The 20,568-nt window shown below is 34.6% G+C and overlaps 1 non-coding gene and 1 pseudogene across 1 annotated transcript; both read left to right on the top strand.

The window, feature by feature from the left end:
* The window catches only part of LOC105037375 (alpha carbonic anhydrase 7-like), a 60,693-nt pseudogene that overhangs the window by 35,615 nt on the left and 4,510 nt on the right, over window positions 1-20,568 (top strand).
* Window positions 15,967-16,072, top strand: LOC140852713 (small nucleolar RNA R71). The gene has a single exon (XR_012135615.1). It is a non-coding gene; the product is annotated as a small nucleolar RNA R71 (small nucleolar RNA).

The raw sequence follows: 20,568 nt of genomic DNA, 5'->3' as shown, positions 1-20,568 counted from the left end.
CTTTCGATCTGCATCCATTATCTGCTTGGGTAGATGTACTAAAGATATCCTTAATGCAGAATTTGTACGCATCAATGCACGACTGGATGAGAGATTTGCATAATTTGATTAGGGAATTTTGCATGATTTGATCAGTTTGTATAGCATTTTCATCATCAGTTTTGTTTGCCTTCACAAGATCCTACAGATGATTAGACTCCGACTTCTGGTTGCATTATATGACGCTCCACTCGATAATGTATCATCTTTTTTATTTATTTTTAGAGTAATATAATTTGGCTTATTGTAAGCATATTTTTCTTTTTTATTGGTTCTCACCTAGTTGTCAAATGAAATTATTTATTTTGACCAGTTTTATCTCAAACTTGCGATTTCCTTAAACTATTTTGTTTCAATTAACACCATTATTCTCACGCATTGGTACATTATTTGTGCTCTTGCATGTGCATGATCCAGGTCAAATTAGAAATATTGCTTTGTGTAATAATAGTCTATGAGGATGTTTTGAATCATTCCTTAGTGAGTGGTTGGTAGCAAATAGAGTTGGCATTCAACCGTCCATGACTTCCAACCTCAAAAATGCCATGCAACTTTCGATCACCATAATTAAATAGAAATAGAGGAAGACCTTTTGATCACCATAATTAGGGTTTAGGGTTTTAGGATTTTGGATTTCAGGGTTCAGAATTTAGGGTTTAGGGTTTGGGGTTTGAGATTTAGGATTTGGAGTTTGGGGTTTAGAATCTATGGTTTAGGTTTCAAGATTTCATATTCTAAGGTTTAGGGTTCATGGTTCTTGTGCAAGTTTGTAGCAGAGACAGTTGTCTTAAATAGAGATATGAATACTTAGTAACCCAACAACCAAAAAAGAAGAAAAGCTAAAATAAAATTAAAAACATGATCGACCATGATTCGATCGGTTCATGGTAGACCACCACCATCGATCGGGCTTCACCATTGGGCTCGATCTAAGGTGGTCAACCGCCTGAGACTGACCTGGGTGATCGAGCCTGATCGATTCGGCCGATCAATCATCGTTGCACGATCCAAGCTGATCCAATGCGGTCGATTGGTCCATTGAGGTGATCGACTACCTAGGATTGAGTCGAGCAATCGAACACGATCGATCGATCATTGTTGCTTGATATGAGGCATGCTAGTGTACTTGATCGATCCACTGAGGCAGTCGATTGCTTGAAATTGAGCCAGCCGATCGTGCCCAATCAGTCCTACCGATTGACTGTTGTTCCTCTCGATCTGAGCTTGACGAGAATGTGCCATAGCAGTCAATTGTGCCATAGTGCCAGTCGACCACACTATTTTTCATTTTTTTTCTAGTTATTTATGTTAGATTTTCAATCTGTATCATCTAATCTACCTCTCCTTTTCACAATACATACCTTTACTGACTTGATTGAGAAATCAATCCACTAAGGCAGTCGACAGCTTGAGGCCAAGCCAAGTACTATGCTTAGGTCTTGAGTGACATTAAAAAAAAATTAGTTGAAAAGGTGACAAGCAATAATCTTTAGCATCTGCAGATTATGATAACCATTACAGATGTGCAAAGTACTAATAAGTCTTCCTGGTTTCTTTATGATTTTTCAGTTATAGTTTATGCATGCCTTATTCATATTTAGAGGGTGATAAGGTTATCCAAGATGTCATACATATTTATGGTATAGTTGTATATACCATATCTAAGTCAGTGAACAATGAATATTTGATCCTTTTCAACACCTACACATTGCATGATAAGTAATAAAACAATGGCCAAACATATCTTGAATTAAGAGAAAAATGTTCAACTTTATTTATAGAAAAAAACCAAGTCCATGTGGTATAGATATATAATAAAACCAAAAAGATCATGCCCTACATGGTGGCCGTCTCTTCTTTCTAGCAAGTTGCTTCTGATGGCCCATAGGTTGAGTTTCACTCAGGCCCTCGTGCTCCTTGGTACCACGCCCTATTTGCATGACAGTCTCCTGTGTAGCTCCCTCACTTGTATGGCCTCCTACATGATACAAAACTCCTTGATGGCTCATGTCATCTACTACATACTCGATATATGCTGCAATCTCCTCAATGGACAGAAACTTGGTCATGTCATCGTGCATGTATGCGGCCGATGATATATATGGATTGAATGTAGGGAAGTCTGGAATCAAAATGAAGAGGCAATATGTCGTCAGCTACCCTGTCTATGCAAAGTAGGATAGCTGTCGATGATGATGGATGTGGATAAGGTGAAGGAGTGGACTTTGATGTGCTGCAACCATGATCGTAGATATGTATGGAGAAATGACTATGCTCATTGATGGCATGGAGGATTGAAGTGCATAACTTTTAGATAACAGGCCTGTATGTGGACATAGTCTAGATGAGGAAGATCATGAATCCGCACCAGACTATCACTCTGATATAGACAAACACATAATGAGCAGTGCAAATAATAATAATAAACAAGAAGAAAAGCAAGGAAATAAAATTAAATTCTTACTAGATAGTCAAACATCACACCACTACAATAGATGAATCGACAAGTGATGTGATGGTACCACTCCATATAGGAGTTATAATAGTCCATGATATCATTAATCGATGGACAATCCATAATATGATCTCGTTAACTCTCTTAGAGCTCAAGAAAATACTGATGAGTGATGCTCCAATTATGATCAACTCATTCTCTAAGGTCGATATGATGTAGTCTAGAATCTATATCACAATCGAATAGAATAGCCTGTCAGATCCCAAACTGATGCATCACTCTATCTACATAGTGCCACTCTATGATATGAAAATATAAAAGTGGCACTTGGTATTGTCATATATCCTATTTATTGAAGTAATAATCTGGTAGCTCTGTGAGGATCTCAGTAGTATATTGTTACTGTTTAACCTTTTGATGACCATGATTAAAAGTATTCTGAACAAAGTCATTGCAATGTAATCATAATATTTGTAATCAATTATAATTATACCTGCTCAACTCTGAGACATTCAATATGGTATCGATATGTCATCAGAATATGAGTGAAAATTTATATCACCAAATAAGCATCTCTCGACCTATAAAATGAAGTTGGATAAGTGAGTTATATATAATTTTTCATAGCCTGGATATGAAAATTACTATTTAACTTTCATCACTTACCTCATGACTAGCAAACCCCTGAGGCATTGTAGGTCTATTAGCCAAATCCATATAGGATCTACAATAGGATGACCTAGTCTACGGAGAGCTATAAATGGAAACCTATCCCATGCCCATAAAGTTCTCTATACAATCAAGCTAGACCCATACTATCCAACTATAGTATCCCACTGACTCAAAATCTGTAAGTAATGGTAAAAATATGATATGCATAAGATTATTTGATTTATCTATGAGTAGAGCCCCTCCCATCAACTACAAAATATAAGCCCTAATATAACATTGTACTGTTACCTCATTTGCATCAAGGGATAGCCAAAGGAACTACTCTCCTAGCCATACCATCTTCAATTAGGAATCCTTGAGTTTACTCGAAGGTGGGACAATACCTAACAAATCTAAGTATACATGTTGCCAATCCTGATGTGTACTACCTATAACAGAAAGACCGTCAACTGATAAACCTAACTAGATGCTGACGTCCTCCAGTGTGATGGTGCACTCTCCATACGGTTGGTGAAACATATGAGTCTTTGGATGCCATCGCTCTATAAATGTAGTGATTAAGTGCCTATCAAATGATATGAAACCAACATGGCTTAGGCCATAAAATCTGACCTACCATAAATATAGCACTATACGTATATGGAGTGGTGTTGATCGATACCCATCGACATGTAAGAAAGTTGAACTCCTGTAAATATCAAAAAAATAAAAAATCAATGCGCCAATATTAAATCAATACAAATAACATATTGATATTATTTTAATAATATAAGTACAATCTAACCATCCCAGATGGTCGATGATCGATGAGTACCCTACCCATATGGTACGGAATGATCTATCAAATCTGGCTCCATGTATACAATATGTTGATGATATTAATAACAAAAGAAATAAGTATTATTTATTGTCAATATGAACTTTCAAAATTTGCACAAACTTTAATATTGTATTATTTATGATGGAATAATTGACAATATACTAATACTGAATCAAAGAAACCAAATATATATCATAGATAAAGTGAAACAAAGGTTCATTAGATTTCAACAAAATTCAACATTGAACACAAAGTTTCATCAATTTTCATCAAACATTTATTCTCTATTTTTGCATATGTTCATCTATCATGTCCTTCTTCACCACAAATTCGACATCTAGGTCTGTTGTCGATTTCTATCCAATCCATTTTATTTTTAAGTCTTGAAAAGCATGGTCTTCCCTTCTATTGCAACCATTCTTTTTATGGCACTATCAATATATCATTTATTGGTTATGATCAATACTTTGCATGTGGGATCGATTGAAATTGATGACTGTAACTGTGATGGTACTCCTTCAAGATGCAGTACTAATCAATATATTTTTAGAAATCAATTGAGATATGTGCACAAGTAGCTATTGCATATGAACATGGTAAATGATAGCGCTGTCATTTCTACATTCACCCATGTACATGCTAGAAATGACAGCGCTATTGATACATGGTAAATGACAGCGCTATTGACAGCGCTCCCAGTATGAATGTAGAAACTACAGTAGTGGGATTTGCTAGAAATGACAGCATGTACACGGTGAATGTGGCATCAATACTGATACTGGTCTATGGTATTTGAAGCCTTCAATCGATAGTGCAAAGGCCCAAAAAATATGATCAAATATAGCAACTACTGGATGGCCGGTAGGAGTGCTAATGAACTTCACCCAAGAGCTAAAATTGAATTTCTCAATAGCACGCAACCACTTTGGCAATAAGTCATATGACTTATCCCAATCTCTATATATCAAGATCATTGCTTTTTGCGTCACCTCCCATAGCTTTCTATAACCTGATATATAGTTGAATATGTTCTTTGTGACTGCACTAATATCGAAGATGAAAATTGTGGATACTTCTCTTATAAGATCTCATTTTTTATTAATGATAAAATTTGAATCAAGTACAGAATGATCTTGAGAAAGCATAGCCAAAATACATATATTTGGACCAATATATCATGTAATTTCAAAATAATCATATCATTTAATTGCTAGAAGCATTCAATTGCATCCTGACTCTCTATTTTTATATTTAACCACCCAAAACCTTGACTCCAACTCAACAACCTTAAATTCATGGTTTGTGTGTCAATTGAATACTGCTTTACTGTAGTTTACAATTCCATCTTATTCACAAAATGGAGTCTTTCACACAATTTGTCACCTTTTTTTAGGTGCAGCACTGTGCCTGCAATGTATAAGATATTGATATATTAGCTACTGTCCAATCAATATTCCTAAATGTCTTAGAAGGAGCTTTAAATACTGAAAAATTTGGGTGCTCTATAATAGATGGGCACTCAACATCATATGATGTACTGGCTTGCTGAGCATCATCGTTCATATCATCTTCACTTAGTTTATCATCTTCTTCAAATAGTCAATTATCTATATGAACTGTATTGTCAGCAACTGTATAAATTGAAGCTTATTTAATAATGAAACCGGCACATCACTATCTACTGTAGGAAACTAGTACTCTATATGTCTGGAACTGGTATTCATTAGGACATTATTAATCATGTATGGACAATATGTTTGCTGCCTTAAGTTATTATTCCTATGTCCCATTCAGCTACTTCAAAATCATCCCGATCAGGAGCAGGTCCGATGTCTTCAAGGGTCATACATTTAGGTACAACTCTACACTAGATAAGGAAGGATGCAAACTTATAGTTAAAAAGATAATCTCAATATCTTTATCTTCGATAATCAGAGTAGCTTCATACTTTCATACTGTTAGCTGCATAATAGTAGGATATCTATATATTATCGTTATTCTATTCTTTCTTTTATCTATACAGAAGACTCTACATAACTTTCCTCCAACTCCTTAAATTTCATTCCATATCTAATTTTAATAGCCTTTTGTGGTCGCCCATTGTACTCTATTCCATATGGTCCATTAACAATAAAACCACTTATATAGCATAAAGCCATGACTGTTTCTCCCATATTTTACAACAAATACAACTAATGGAGTAAGTGCAGTATGCTTAGAATAAAACCACCATGCATACATTAAATAAATCCACTACTACAAAACTTAAGAAAACTGAGTGGCTCCTATCACATAAGACAAGGATATAGATATTTCTAGAAGATTGACAATTTCTCTAACTCTAGTTGCAGATAAGTTTATTTGAGCTTTTGATTCAATTTTATAATGCTTTGAGACCTTTACATGTGCACTAGTATAAGTTTTGGCATGCTTCTCTAACTCTAGTTGTAGTATCTATATCATGTTTGATAATATCAATACCTCCAGAATAAAATTCTTATAGCCATTCTATTAGGATGATAATCCAAAGTGGTACTTGCACAAGTCTTAATATAATGAATTACTAAAATGAAGAATTGTTGACATTATTACCAAATATGAAAGTATACTAAAGATATTGTGAAACAAAAGTAGAACATTCAATTACAAAAGTAACCTTATTGCTAGTAATCTTACCATAAATTTTGAGGGGTTTTCCACAAAGAGTACGTTTGATCGAAGGGAGTCAACTTTTGGAGTGGGAATACTATTACTCCAGCTATTTAGTTTGGATGCCGAAACTTGGTTTCGGCCTCTGAGTGGACCTAATGATTAATGAGGATTGGCTCTTTTTGTTCGACTCTACAGTCTCTACTGGACTTTTGGCGGCTGGCCAGTTGAGTTTTTGGCAACGGACAGAGATCATAGATATCTAGAATGCTACAATGTATTTAGACTTTCAAGAGATCGGGCCTTTTTGAAAAGATGGGAATATTTTGAAGTTGCAGAATCCCAAGCCTTTGACTGTACTTTATGTAGAAAACTAGATTTATGTTTTCATGGGATCATAAGCTTCTGATCCAAAAAGGCATTGTAAATTGTTTTGTTAATCTTTCATCAATGGATCCTTCCCTCATCTTATTTGATATCCCATAGGTGATAAACATATCCTCCAGAGGATTTATAAGGGATTCAATCTCTTTCACAGACACTACATCAATTAATGGAATTTGCTCTTGATTTAGCCTACCATAATAATCTGAGTATGCAATAGTTTCCTAAGTTCCATAAAAAAAAAATACCCTTGGTCTTAACCTATACAAAGTATTTTAAGGGATTTCTATAAAAAAATATATAAAAAAAACTACATCTATGTAAGACTTACCGTGGGGGAGGGGGAGAATGGAGAGAATAGGCTCCAATCGGAGTGGTGGGGAGTAGGTGTTAGGAAATCCAGTAGCATGCATGATAAAAATTTAAAACATAAATGCAACAGAAAGTAAATAGATTAAAGCTATTTTAATTCAAGCATGCATACATAAGATCACATCTCAAACTACTAAGATCACTCATAAATTTAAGATTAAGATAAAATAAAAAAGATGAAGATATGATCTTCACCTTACCTAGATAGATCTTCACCGGATTCGATGATCTGTAGATATCTTGAAGGTTTCTACACATTTCTGGCCTCCATAAGTATCGACATGAGGTTGATCTAATCAGGAGATCCTAATCTCACCGGGATGCTAGCTCTCTTGCAGATATCACTCCTTGGATTGCTGAATTTTTTTGATCCTTTTCTCTTCTCAAGAGAATATTAGAAATCAATAGGAGGAGGAAGATAAGAGAGATGTGCATCCAACTCTTGGATATGGGCTTATGGAAGTATGAAGGCTAGAGGATGTCCAACTCTTGGAATCGCATAGAAGAAAGAAGAAAGACTTGAGAACGTCCAACTCTTGGACATCTCATGTAAGAAAGAAAAGGGAGCTCAAGGATGAAATGTGCCTCCTTATTTTTCTCTTCTTATTTTACGCTAATAACCTTTTTCACGCCATGCTTGCTCCTCTTATTTTGTGCATGAAGATATTCACGCTTATCACCTCTCACACCGTCCCACCCTCTCACCTAATAAGAGGAGGTACCAAAATATATCTTTATGCCTTAGGGTTTAGGGAGAGAGTCCATGGGTGCTTGGACTCTTTAATATAGAGTTTCACCAACTAACTTCTCTTATCACCACCCTACTCCATGCAAAATCCAATTTTCATGTGAAGAGATGGGTGTGGTCCCATATGAGGCACCCTCTCTCAAAAAGGAAGAGTCCTTCTGCAACTAAATCACTTTTATAGATAGAGTGCCATATGGTTTGGATTCTTAATAAGTCAACTACTTATTAAGTCTAAATTTTTTAGTCTTATTAAACATAATTGAGTTAAACTCAGACCATGTCCAATCAAATTAAATCTTAATTTAATTTGACAGGGCTCAACCTATATTATTTGATCAAATCAAATAACATAGCAATAATATAATTACAAATTAATCTTTCTTTAACTCACTAACTCTTAGCAAGTCTTCTTCTGTAACTTTTACAAATCAGTCCAATCATCAATCATATTGATAATCAAATCCTTCAGCAATTCAAAATCGTAATTCAACCATCCAATCAATCAGGATCTCTTATGTGCATGATCCTATGGATTCTATTCTATCTGGTAGTGAGATCTATTGTGATCTCCATCACTAATATTATTGAAACTTCTTTCAATAGATTGGAATAATTCTAACTTAGTCAATGAGAATTATTGACCATCAAAATAATTTTCGTTGATCTCACAATCCACTAGTGATGCCTAGCAGCATGTAATTGCAATCCAGCAGAATGGAAGAAAATAAACATCTTAGGTGTAGTTATCGTATGATACAGTTCTCCTATCGTGAGTCTCGATAAGATGAAGATTATTAAAAATTTATCAAATCCTATCATCTGTCATATATAAGATCTAGTCAACTCAAGTTCTCTTTATAAAATTTTATGAAAACTCTTTTTCATTATTTACACTACTGGTGCATGTTGTAGGACATCAAAATTAATCCTACTCACTACTATGTAGACAGGATGAGTCGGGATTATATCTGCAGAGATCTTAGTTGATTGTTTTGAAAATATAAAAGAAAAGAATAATAGATTGTAAGAAACTAAGAAAGAAACATAAAAATTATAATAAAATTATTTTTTATTAATCAAATAAAGAAGCGTACATAAAGAAAAAAAATAAAATTACAATATAAGACAACTAAATCAAGTTGATCTTCTTGCTGTGTCCGATGATGGATGTGTCTCTTTGAATCCTTCATCTTCCTCCATACAGACAGCGGCAGGATGGCTAAAAAGTTTGATCTAGGAACTCTAAGGAAGAAAAGTTGATAGAAATGGATATGTAGAAGAGAAAGGTAGTGGCACTAGGATTAGGACCTCTCCTAGATATGATAGGATATGAAAAAAAATCTATGGAGGAATATGGTGTCGTGCTAGGGTTAGTACTCCCCTAGATTATGGAGAAGAAGAAGAGGGAGAGAGAAAGAGAGAAGCTTGAAAAGAACTTAGGGTTGGCTTGATTGAAGAAGATGGAGTCCTTAGGATTCTATTTATAGAGTAGGGAGGTTAAGGTTTCATGAAAAGAGAGGTGGGAGCGTGAATAAAAATCCTTGAATCTTCATATTGATTCTTCTTCGTGGATCTTTAAGTCGTGTTCACACTGGAATAGGAGCTGGTTGTCTGGTTCACTCAAGTCTGATCCAATTTGAGTCTAATTTGAGTCATATAAATCCAAACTCTTAATTATCTACAAAATAGACTAGAGAGTATTAATTTTTAATAAAATAATATCAATTATTATAATATTTAGTGTCTCTAGTGACTTAAATTAAGTATTCATCATACTCTCTAACTTAAATTTTTACTCGTCTTCGAGTAAAATAGATACATTAGCATTGTGCACCAAATTATCCTTGAATCGAAAGTTATCCTAGACATTCCTAACTGTAGTGAATATCCGATTAGATCATTAATAAGGTACTTCATTGGATTATCAATTTGATCCAATTAATGATTGAGTATTAGCCATAAAAATTTTTAAAGGTCTTCTTTCACCAACTTTTCACTTACTCTTTAAGTCCTCTAACTTGATATGAGCAGATTTATTGTCTTCTTACAATTTAGTCTCCTTATTCTTTTTTTTTTGTAAAAATATTTACATGTACAGTCAGTACAATGTCCTAACCTCTTAAGCTTTCTAATTGACTCTTGTAGCGAGCTTTAGGTTAATAACTTCCAAACCAGTTGGTTTAGAGTATTAGGTGTAAAACACCCCTCAGGCTTATTGACTCGAGTCAAAAAGGCTACAAGTTAAAAACTAACTATACAAGAGATTTCTTCACATTCTCATCTTTGAACGCGAACAACAATGCTTACTTAGGCGAAGGGGTCCGGTTACTTAGTGAGAAATACTAAAAATTTTTTTTTTATTTTATTTTTTTTATAAAAAAAAAAATTTCTATACCTCGATCTTTTCACCCATACCTCCATAAAGTAGATTCTTCATTGAGATGGTAGGAAGAGGGTTCTATAATCACTCTAAAATTTAGTCTGATATAAATTTTTCTATTAATTGGGCATTCTTAATAATTTCTTTCTCAATATCTCTAAAATTATCTAGATCATTAATCACTCATTGATTAGGATGCCTAGTTAACTTCAAATCGAGATAAAATTCAGATACACAAAATTAATTATTTCTGATCATACTCGAGAACTTAATTAAATTAGTTATTCTCTCTCCCAACTTAATTTTTATTGTCCCCAATGAAAGAAAGAATCATAATAAAGCTAAAATAGAATGTAACAAAGAAGGACACCACCTGAGTTTAATATGTGTAATCTTGATTGAGAGATCCTTCATTGCTAAGCGTGGTCTGTTCTTGACTCCATTGATCATGGTGCTCCCCCCCAACTTGGCTAATTATCTTTCTCAAAAATTTTTACAAAGTAAAAAGAAACTGGATAACTAAAAAATAAAATATTGGGTTGCCTCTCAACAAGCGTTAAGTTTAAGATCTTCAGCTAGACCAAATCAAAGTTCAATTGTAGACTGGATCCTGCAATTCAATTGAGTCAACTTGCTCGCCATCTCTGATTTCGTCCACATATTGTTTCAATCGTTGGCCATTTACTTTGAAGATATTTTTCTATTTAGGATCTTTGTTTCAATTGCTCCATGAGGAAATACCTGAGTTACGATATATGGTCCATCCCAACGTGAACAGAGTTTTTCAAAAAATAATTGTAACCTCGAATTATAAAGCCACACTTTTTGATTAAGTTTGAATATTTTTTATGAAATATATTTATCATGATAAGCCTTAGTTCGAGCCTTATAAATTCGTGAACTCTTATATACTTCATTGCATAGCTCTTCTAATTCGTTCAATTGTAGTCTCCTATTACTACTCATATTTTTCATATCGAAATTGAATTACTTTATAGCCCAAAATATACGGTGTTCTAGCTCTACTGACAGATGGCAGGCTTTTTCAAAAATAAGCCGGTAAAGAGACATTCCTATCGGAGTCCTGTGTGTAGTATGGTAGCCCATAATGCATCGTCTAATCATCTAGATCAATCTTTTTGATCAGGCCTAACCGTCTTCTCAAGAATTCATTTGATCTCTCTATTAGAGACTTCCACTGGGTCACTAGTTTGGGGGTGATATAGTGTGGCAACTTTGTGAGTGATTCCGTATTTCTTTATTAAACTTTCAAAGTACCTATTCATGTAATGTACACCTCCGTCACTAATAATAGCCCTTGGGCAATTGAATCAACTTAAGATGTTCTGTTAGATGAATTTGATTACCATCTTGTGATCATTCATCCTGATTGCCATAGTCTCAACCCATTTAGATACGTAATTTACCGCAACCAAAATATATTAGTATCTATAAGATGGAGGAAAGGGGTCCATAAAATCGATTCTCCAAACATCAAAAACTTTCATGACTAAAATGGGAGATAGAAGCATCATATTTTTTTTAGAAATGTTCTCCGTCTGCTGACAGCGCAAGCACTCAAGACAAAATTTATATGCATCCTTAAACAATGTCGGCTAGTAAAACCCACTTTGTAACACTTTCACGACCATTCTCATCCCACTGAAATATCCCCCGCATGCATGAGAGTGACAAAAGGTAAGTATACTTTGATACTCACTCTCAGGGACACAGCATCGAATCACTTGCTCAGGATAATGTTTGAACAATTCAGGTTCCTCCCAATAATAATGTTTGACCTGTGAGAAGAATCGATCCTTCTCCTATTTCGTCCAATGGAGAGGAACTTGCCTTGTTGCCAAATTGTTAACGATGTGGAAAAACCATGGGATTTGATCAGAGGTAGTTGCAAAAAATTATTCATCAAAAAATTTCTCCTTAACTTCATCTGTACTCATCATATGATTAACTAAAATTCTAAAAATATGATCAGCGACCACATTTTCAGAACCCTTCTTATCTCAAATTTTTAGATCAAATTCTTGAAGCAAAAGGATCCATCTGATCAATCATGGTTTAGTATCTTTCTTTGAGAGTAGATGTTTTAGAGCCACGTGATTAGAATATACTAAAATCTTAGACCCTAACAGATATGAACGAAATTTATCAAGGACAAATACCATCGCTAGTAGCTCTTTTTCTGTCGTGGTGTAATTCAATTGGGTATCGGATAGAGTTTTGCTAGCGTAATAGATCACATGTGGCTCCTTATTGATTCTTTGACCTAAGACGGTCCCTATTGCGAAATCAAAAGTATCACACATGATTTCAAATGGAAAGAACCAATCAAGGATTTTATTATGGGTGCTGTTGTCAGGGTTACTCATAATATGTGGAAAGCTTGTATACATTCTTCATTAAAGATAAATGATATATCTTTGGCTAGCAGATTGCACAAGGATCTCGATATTTTGTTAAAATATTTAATGAAGCATCTGTAAAATCCAGCATGACCTAGAAAAAATCGTATTTGTCGAATCGAAGTGGGGGTTGGTAGTTTTGAAATGAGCTCGATTTTAGCTTTGTCTACCTCAATCCTCCTTTTCAGAAATAATATGTCCCAATACGATTCCTTTTCAAACTATGAAATGGCTTTTTTCCAACTTAAAATTAGATTTATTTTCGTACAGCGCTTAAGGACTTTGGAGAGGTTATGAAGATAATCCTCAAAGGTAGTTCCAAATATGAAGAAATCATTCATGAAAACTTCGAGATATTTATCCACCATATCTAAAAAAATAGCCAAAATGCATCGTGGAAATGTAGCGAGTGCATTGCAGAGCCTGAACGGTATATGTCGAAAAGTGAAAGTGCCATAGAGACAAGTGAAGGTGGTTTTCTCTTGATCATCCAAAAATATAGATATCTGATTGTACCCTGAATAACCATCTAAAAAATAAAAAAAATATTGATCCGCTAGCCATTTTAAGATTTGATCGATGAAGGATAATGAAGAATGATCCTTCCTAGTAACAGCGTTTAGTTTCCTATAGTCAATGCATACTCGCCAGATAGATGGTGTGCGAGTAGGAAACAATTCACCTTCTTCATTCTCCACCATAGTAATACCTGATTTCTTAGGTACTACTTGGGTAGAGCTGACCCATTTACTGTCGGATATGGGGTAGATAATTCCAGTATCTAACCATTTTACCACCTCTTTCTTCACTATTCCTGCATGTTTGGGTTTAGTCTCCTCTGTATATCTTGATGGGGTTTGACATCTACCTCGTAATGAATGTGGTGCATACAGATGGAGGGGTCAATTCTTTTTAGATCGACAATGGACCAGTTGATAGCCTCTTTATTTTCCTTCAGAATACCAACCAACTGTGCTTTCTGATCCGAGATCAAGTCTGATGCAATGATCACTGGGAGAGTGTCATTAGGTCCTCGGAATGCATACTTCAGTACGGCTGAAAGTGGCTTTAATTCTAGTGCAGGTGTTGATCTAATGATGGGACTATGGGTGTATTGGCTAATGTGGGTAATGGCTCATACTTGATTGTCCAAGGGAGAGTAGTTTCAGCATTTGATGTATCAACTAGAATATTTACTTCTTCACTACCTCTCTCCATATCATAGTCATCCGCTCCAAAGTGCGTCAAGTGGGTGTCTCAAAAATCATGTGTAAAAATTGTTGATGTTGCTTTCTCTATGATATCCTCGAATATATCTATCTCAAAGCAACTATCAGTTGATGGTCCCTGGGATGCACTGAGCACATTCAATCTTAGTTTCTTATTCTCAAATGATACGTCCATGACTCCTATCCTATAATTGATGCACGTGTTTGTCGTAGCTAAGAAGGATCTGCCTAAGATAATGGGAATTTACTTTGGATTGCCACTCAGTTCTATGTCAAAGAATAAAAAATCAATTGAAAAATAGAACTCATCTATCTTGAACAAAATATCTTCGATCATCCCACGTGGTGTCTTAATTGATCTATCAGCTAACTATAAAGTGATCGACATAGATTTCAGTTCTCCAAACTCAAAAAGTTTATAAATCGAGCTAGGTAAAAGATTCACACTGGCCCTTAGGTCTAGGAGAGCTTGTTCGATGTGAAAGTCTCATATAATACAAAAAATAGTAGGGGTACCTAGATCTTTAAGCTTTGGAGAGATAGCGTGTTGGAATATAGAGCTAGCTTGTTCGATGAGGCATACTTTCTTCAAAAGTTATGATCAAGATTTATGTTTTTGAGTACACAATTTTTCAAAAATTTTGCATAAGCTGGGACCTGTTTGATTGCATCTAGAAGGGAGAGATTAATTTAAACTTGCTTAAATAATTCTAACATTTCGTCGAGTCTTCCTCCCTTCTTATCCACAAGAGTAGGGGCTTTTAGGGCACTCGAAAATGGAGCTTTAGGCAAGTAAGGTGATTTCGGTGCAATTGGTCCATTCTCTACTTTTGGATCCTCCTTATTCTTAGATGATTCAGGCTTGATCAAAGGTCTAGAGTGGTCTTATTGGTTTTACTCATATGTTCAATGACCTTCTCATTTTTAGAGTCATGATTGATTTGGCATGTTCAGAAAAGGTATCTGGAGTATTGGAGCTCTCAACCATGAATTGCCCTCTCAGATTGCTCTCAGATTGGCTAGATAATTTTCCTCCTTCCCTCCTACTGTCTGCGGTTGCTAGTTGACCTATTTGGATCTCTAGCTTAGCAATGGATTGCATGTGGGAGTTAAGGGTTTGGGTGTTGACTTCTAATAGTTCTAGCATTTTTAGAATCTTCTCCTCAAAAGCTGAGCTATGACTAGTGGTAGATGGTTGAGGAGCATTTTGTAACTACTGGTATGATCCATACTTATATGTCAGGTTCTGATAGTTAGGTATAGGTACAGCAGGGCCAACCACTGGCTGTGGTCTCTAGAAAAAATTTGGATTTTTCTCTAGTCGGGATTATAAGTGTTCGAATATAGATCATTTTCTGATCTACAAGCTTGTTGGGTTTGAGCTTGCTGGACCTGCTCGTGCACAAACTCAAAAAATTGAGGTGCGGTTGGGCATTCACTAATAAAATGGGTCAGGCTTGTACACAATACACAAACATCTTAGACTAGGTTAGGTAGAGTCGAAGAGTGTCTAGTATTCAGAAGATGATCTAATTTTTGAGACAACTCATCTACCTTACTATAGATATCCATAACATTTCCAATCTGATAGATTTCACCACTTTTCTATTCAGACATGGGTTGTTCTTTAGAGATGGCAGAGATGTGATGCAAGGAGTTCTTACTAAATATTTCAAAAAGCTGCCAAGCCTCATCCTCACTCTTTAGCATAAATGTCCCACCACATGATGCATCGATCATTTATCAGTGTTTCTCTGATAGACCATCGTAGAAACACTGAACAAGTTGCTATTTAGGGACAGCGTGGTGGGGGCATTTACAAATAAAGTCTCTTAACCTTTCTCATATCTCATGAAAAAGTTCACCATCCAATTGGAAAAAATTAGTGATGGCTTTTCTAATTTGATTTGTTTTTTTAGTTGAGAAGTATTTCTTGAAAAATTCTCTCTGAAGATGGTCTCAAGTTGAAATGACTATGGAATCTAAGGAGTTTAACCAATGCTTGACTTTGTCCTTAAGTGAAAAAAAGAATAGTTTCAACCTGAGAGAATCATCGGAGAAGTTTTGGATTTTTACTGTAGAGCATATCTCAAGAAATTCATCCAAGTATTTATACCGATCCTCGTTCATCAATCTATAGAATGATGGTGACATTTGAATAATGCTAGACTTGATTTCGTATTGTGCCGCCTCCACAGGAGGAGGCTGGATACATGGCGAGTAGGTGTAAGATGAGAGAGTAAAAAACTCCCTTAATTGTTGTAGTGGGTCAGTCTCTTGTTTTGGATCCATGGTTTTGATTTGGTTTATTTAAATCGTTCTTTCTAGCTCTAAGTCTAATGGGTGTAAATCAATTTATAATTATCGATGTCCTAGTATGCACCCAAAAGATCTCACCGAGTTTTAATTTCAACAATTTTTTTTTTTTGAAAGAGAAGAAGAGAAAAGGAGGAGGGAAAAGAGTTCTAAAGAAGAGAACTTAAGGAGTTCTAATGCTAAGAAGATAGAGAAGAATTAATTAGATTTGATATTTTTAGTTAACAATCAAGTGGTTCAATCAATCCTATCTATGGGTTATCCTAGATCTAGATAGCTCCTAACTGCCAAGGTCACCTTCAAGCACTCCAAGTAGCAGACTAGCCACTCAACTAGCTAGATAAGTATAAAGTTGGTGGGGGTCCCTCCGTTGCTTTCCTTAGACACTAACTGCATTGGCCAAATAAGCGAACGAAACTAATTAATGAACCATCTTCCTTCAAAACGTAATCTCTGAACCATTTTTCTAGACACCAGTTAAACAAACTAACCTGAATCTGATCCAACTTTTAGGGTTTCTTGTCTTATTAAGCTTGAGGATCCTTAGGGGTCAACGTCTAATCAATTTTAAATTAGATGTTTAGGTCAATGTAATTGTAAGATGGTGGTTTGTGGGTCAAAGAAGGGTGATAAAATCTTCATCTTATGTTGATTAGGATTTTGTCCTTAAAATTTTTTATGAAAATATGCAATGCAAAAAGAAAAAATATCCAAATATGTTAAGTAACTTTTAAGATTTAATTGATTTATTTATATTAGTCAAGTGTTATGTGATGTCTTTGTATTCTTTTTATATTATGTTATCTTTAACCAAGAAGAAATAAAAGGTAAGTTTTAAATTAGGTTAATTAAATATGAGAAGATCTAGTAAATCTAATTAAATAAAAAGTAAATAATGCTAAAATTAAAAGATAAGTAGGTAGCCTACAAATAAAGCAACAAATTAAATCTACTTTTAGGGCAATAAATTATTCTTAGCTATGGAAAGCAAAAAATTACTAATTATATAAAGCAGTAAATTATTCTAACCTATAGAAAGCAATAGATCACTAGGCTATAGAAAGTAAAAAAAATTTTTATGCATGTAAATAAAAAAATCTATATATAAAATAGTAAATCTACTATATACGAAAAGCAATATGAGGCAGAAATTTTTCAAAAAGAATAGGGAAACTACTAATCAGCAAAGTATGGAAAGCAAGAGTATAAGAGAAGAAATAATCAACTAGAAATATAAAGCAGTAAAGCATATAAGATAGTCAAGCAATCTAAAGTAAGAAATAAAAATCTAGAAAGCAGTGAAATATTTTTTTATTATTTTATAGATTTTTTTTTGATTTTTTTTCAAAATAATCGCGCCAAGATCTCCGACAACGGTGTCAAAATTTGATACGTGTCATAGCACACCAAAATTAACCCTACTCACTACTATGTAGATAGGGTGAGTCGAGATCGTATCCATAGAGATCTTAATTGATTGTTTTGAAAACGTAAAAGAAAAGAATAATAGATTGTAAGAAACTAAGAAAAAAATATAAAAATTATAATAAAATTATTTTTTATTAATTAAATAAAGAAGCATACATAAAGAAAAAAATAAAATTATGATACAAGATAACTAAATCAAGTTGATCTTCTTACTGCATCCGATGGTGGATGTGTCTCCTTGAATCCTTCATCTTCCTCCGTACAGACAGTAGCAAGATGGCTGGAAGGCTTGGTCTAGAAACTCCAAGGAAGAAAGGTTGATGAAAGCAAATATGTAGAAGAGAAATGGTAGCGGCACAAGGATTAGGACCTCTTCTATATTTGATGAAATCTGAAAAAAAGATCTGTGAAGGAATATGGTGTCATACTAGAGTTAGTACCTCCCCTAAACTTATGGAGAAGAAGAAGAGAGAGAGAGAAAGAGAGAAGCTTGAAGAGAACTTAGGGTTGGCTTGATTGAAGAAGATGGAGATCTTGGGGTTCTATTTATAGAGTGGGGAGGCTAGAGTTTCATGAAAAGAGAGGTGGGAGCGTGAATAAAGATCCTTGGATCTTCATATTGATTCTCCTCTGTTGATCTTTAAGTCGTGTTCACACTAAAATAGGAGCTGGTTGCCTGATTCACTCAAGTCTGATCCAATTTGAGTCTAATTTGAGTTATATGCATCCAAACTCTCAATTACCTACAAAATAGACTAGAGAGCATCAAATTTTAATAAAATAATATTAATTATTATAATATTTAGTATCTCTAGTGACTTAAATTAAGTATTCATCAACTACCATGACCATGGTCTTTAGAATTCAGTCTCATAAATCATATAGGACTTCTCGTTATCTACTAAAATCAATAGATCCTATCTAAGTGCACATCCTACTCTTACAATGAATTTACTATAGTCAATCTATATTGTAAGGATCCGAATGGCCAAGGATCAAGTGTATGTACAGTCAAACTAAAGCAATTCCATTATGAATAGTCCAGGCATCATAGGTCAAAGAACCATTCACATCACTACAGTATTGAGAAAATTACTGACGAGCGAGTAAACATCCAAGTAACTTTTTGTATTGGTCATGCTCAGTACTCTTGTTCTCTAACAACCATCTGCACTCTCACTCCAATGTCTCCATGCTATAGACTTGAGACTTGTCTATCTAAAAGAAAGTGAGGGAAACGATCCATGCATCAATCTTATCGAATCAATCACCATCCCTACAATGATCCATCGATTGAGAGTAATTTAGAAATTAATCACTAATGATACATGCCTCAAATTCTCAACTCTTGAAAATATGTGTCATCATCCTATTAATTTTTCAGATGATTCATGGACACATACACAATATGAATGAAAATAAACTATCCAATATTATTAATAAATAATAAGGTTAAGTACAAAACTATATCCTATAAAGAATAAATATATCGGTCCGATTGACTTTTAGGACATATATCTAATAATCTCCTACTTGCACTAAAGCCAATCTGTCATATACCTAAGCTCCATCTTCTCAAGGTTTGCGTTGGTCCTCTACTAGCTAGGTGGTTTAGTCAGTAGGTCCACCATGTTATTCATGGGGTCTACTTTCTATACTTCGAAGTATTTTTCTTCGAGGTAGTCGTATATAATATAAAACTACCGCTCTATATGCTAGGACTTCTGGTGAGACCTGAGCTCCTTAACTAGAGCTATGGCCTCATTATTATCGCAATATAGTGTTATGCCATCTGATGATATTATACTCAATTCTGTAACAAATCTCTTGAACTAGATGGCCTCTTTTGCAACCTCAGAATCGACGATATACATAGCTTCCATGATTGGTTGCTTGAAACTCTTCCAATTCATCGAATCTCCATTGTTTAAGGAAATGCATCCTGATATAGACTTTCTACATACCACCAATATCCAACATAAAGTCAAAATATGTAAATCCATATACCCTCAACTCTTTTCTTTCAAAAATTGAGAATAAATTCTTAGTTCTTCTCAAGTACTTAAGGATGATTTTTACAGCTATCATGTGCTTCTCATCTGGATTCGATCGATATCTACTCGTGACATTCATAGCAAGGACTATATTAGGTCGTGTACATAGCATGGCATACATAAGGCTCCCTATAGCCAAGCATAAGGGATCTAGCTCATGTCTTGAATCTCTTCAGTATCTCCTCTATGTACATCTTCTGTGAGAGATCTAGCATCCTCTTAGATCTATCTCATAGATCTTTATTTTAGAATATAGAATACTTCTCCAAGATTTTTTATAGAGAATTCTTTAGATAATTATATTTTAATCAAAATCATCATGAGAACATCATTTCCAATCAAGAGGATGTCATCTATGTACAATACAAGAAATGTGACAGCACTCCTACTGACCTTATTATAAACACATATTTCCTTCACATTCTTAATGAAATCAAATGATTCGATCACATCATTGAAATGAGTGCTCCAACTCTAAGATGCTTGCTTTATTCCATTGTAACTTGCACATCCACCTACCAAATCTCATCATGGTATGCCACAATAGCAAGTAGTATCTTGATGGATTTTGGCATAGCCACAGGTGAAAACATATCTTAATA

This window comes from Elaeis guineensis, chromosome 11 (assembly GCF_000442705.2).
Source record: "Elaeis guineensis isolate ETL-2024a chromosome 11, EG11, whole genome shotgun sequence".
In the NCBI taxonomy this organism is placed as follows: Eukaryota; Viridiplantae; Streptophyta; class Magnoliopsida; order Arecales; family Arecaceae; genus Elaeis; species Elaeis guineensis.
This window is presented reverse-complemented; position numbering and strand designations above follow the sequence as displayed.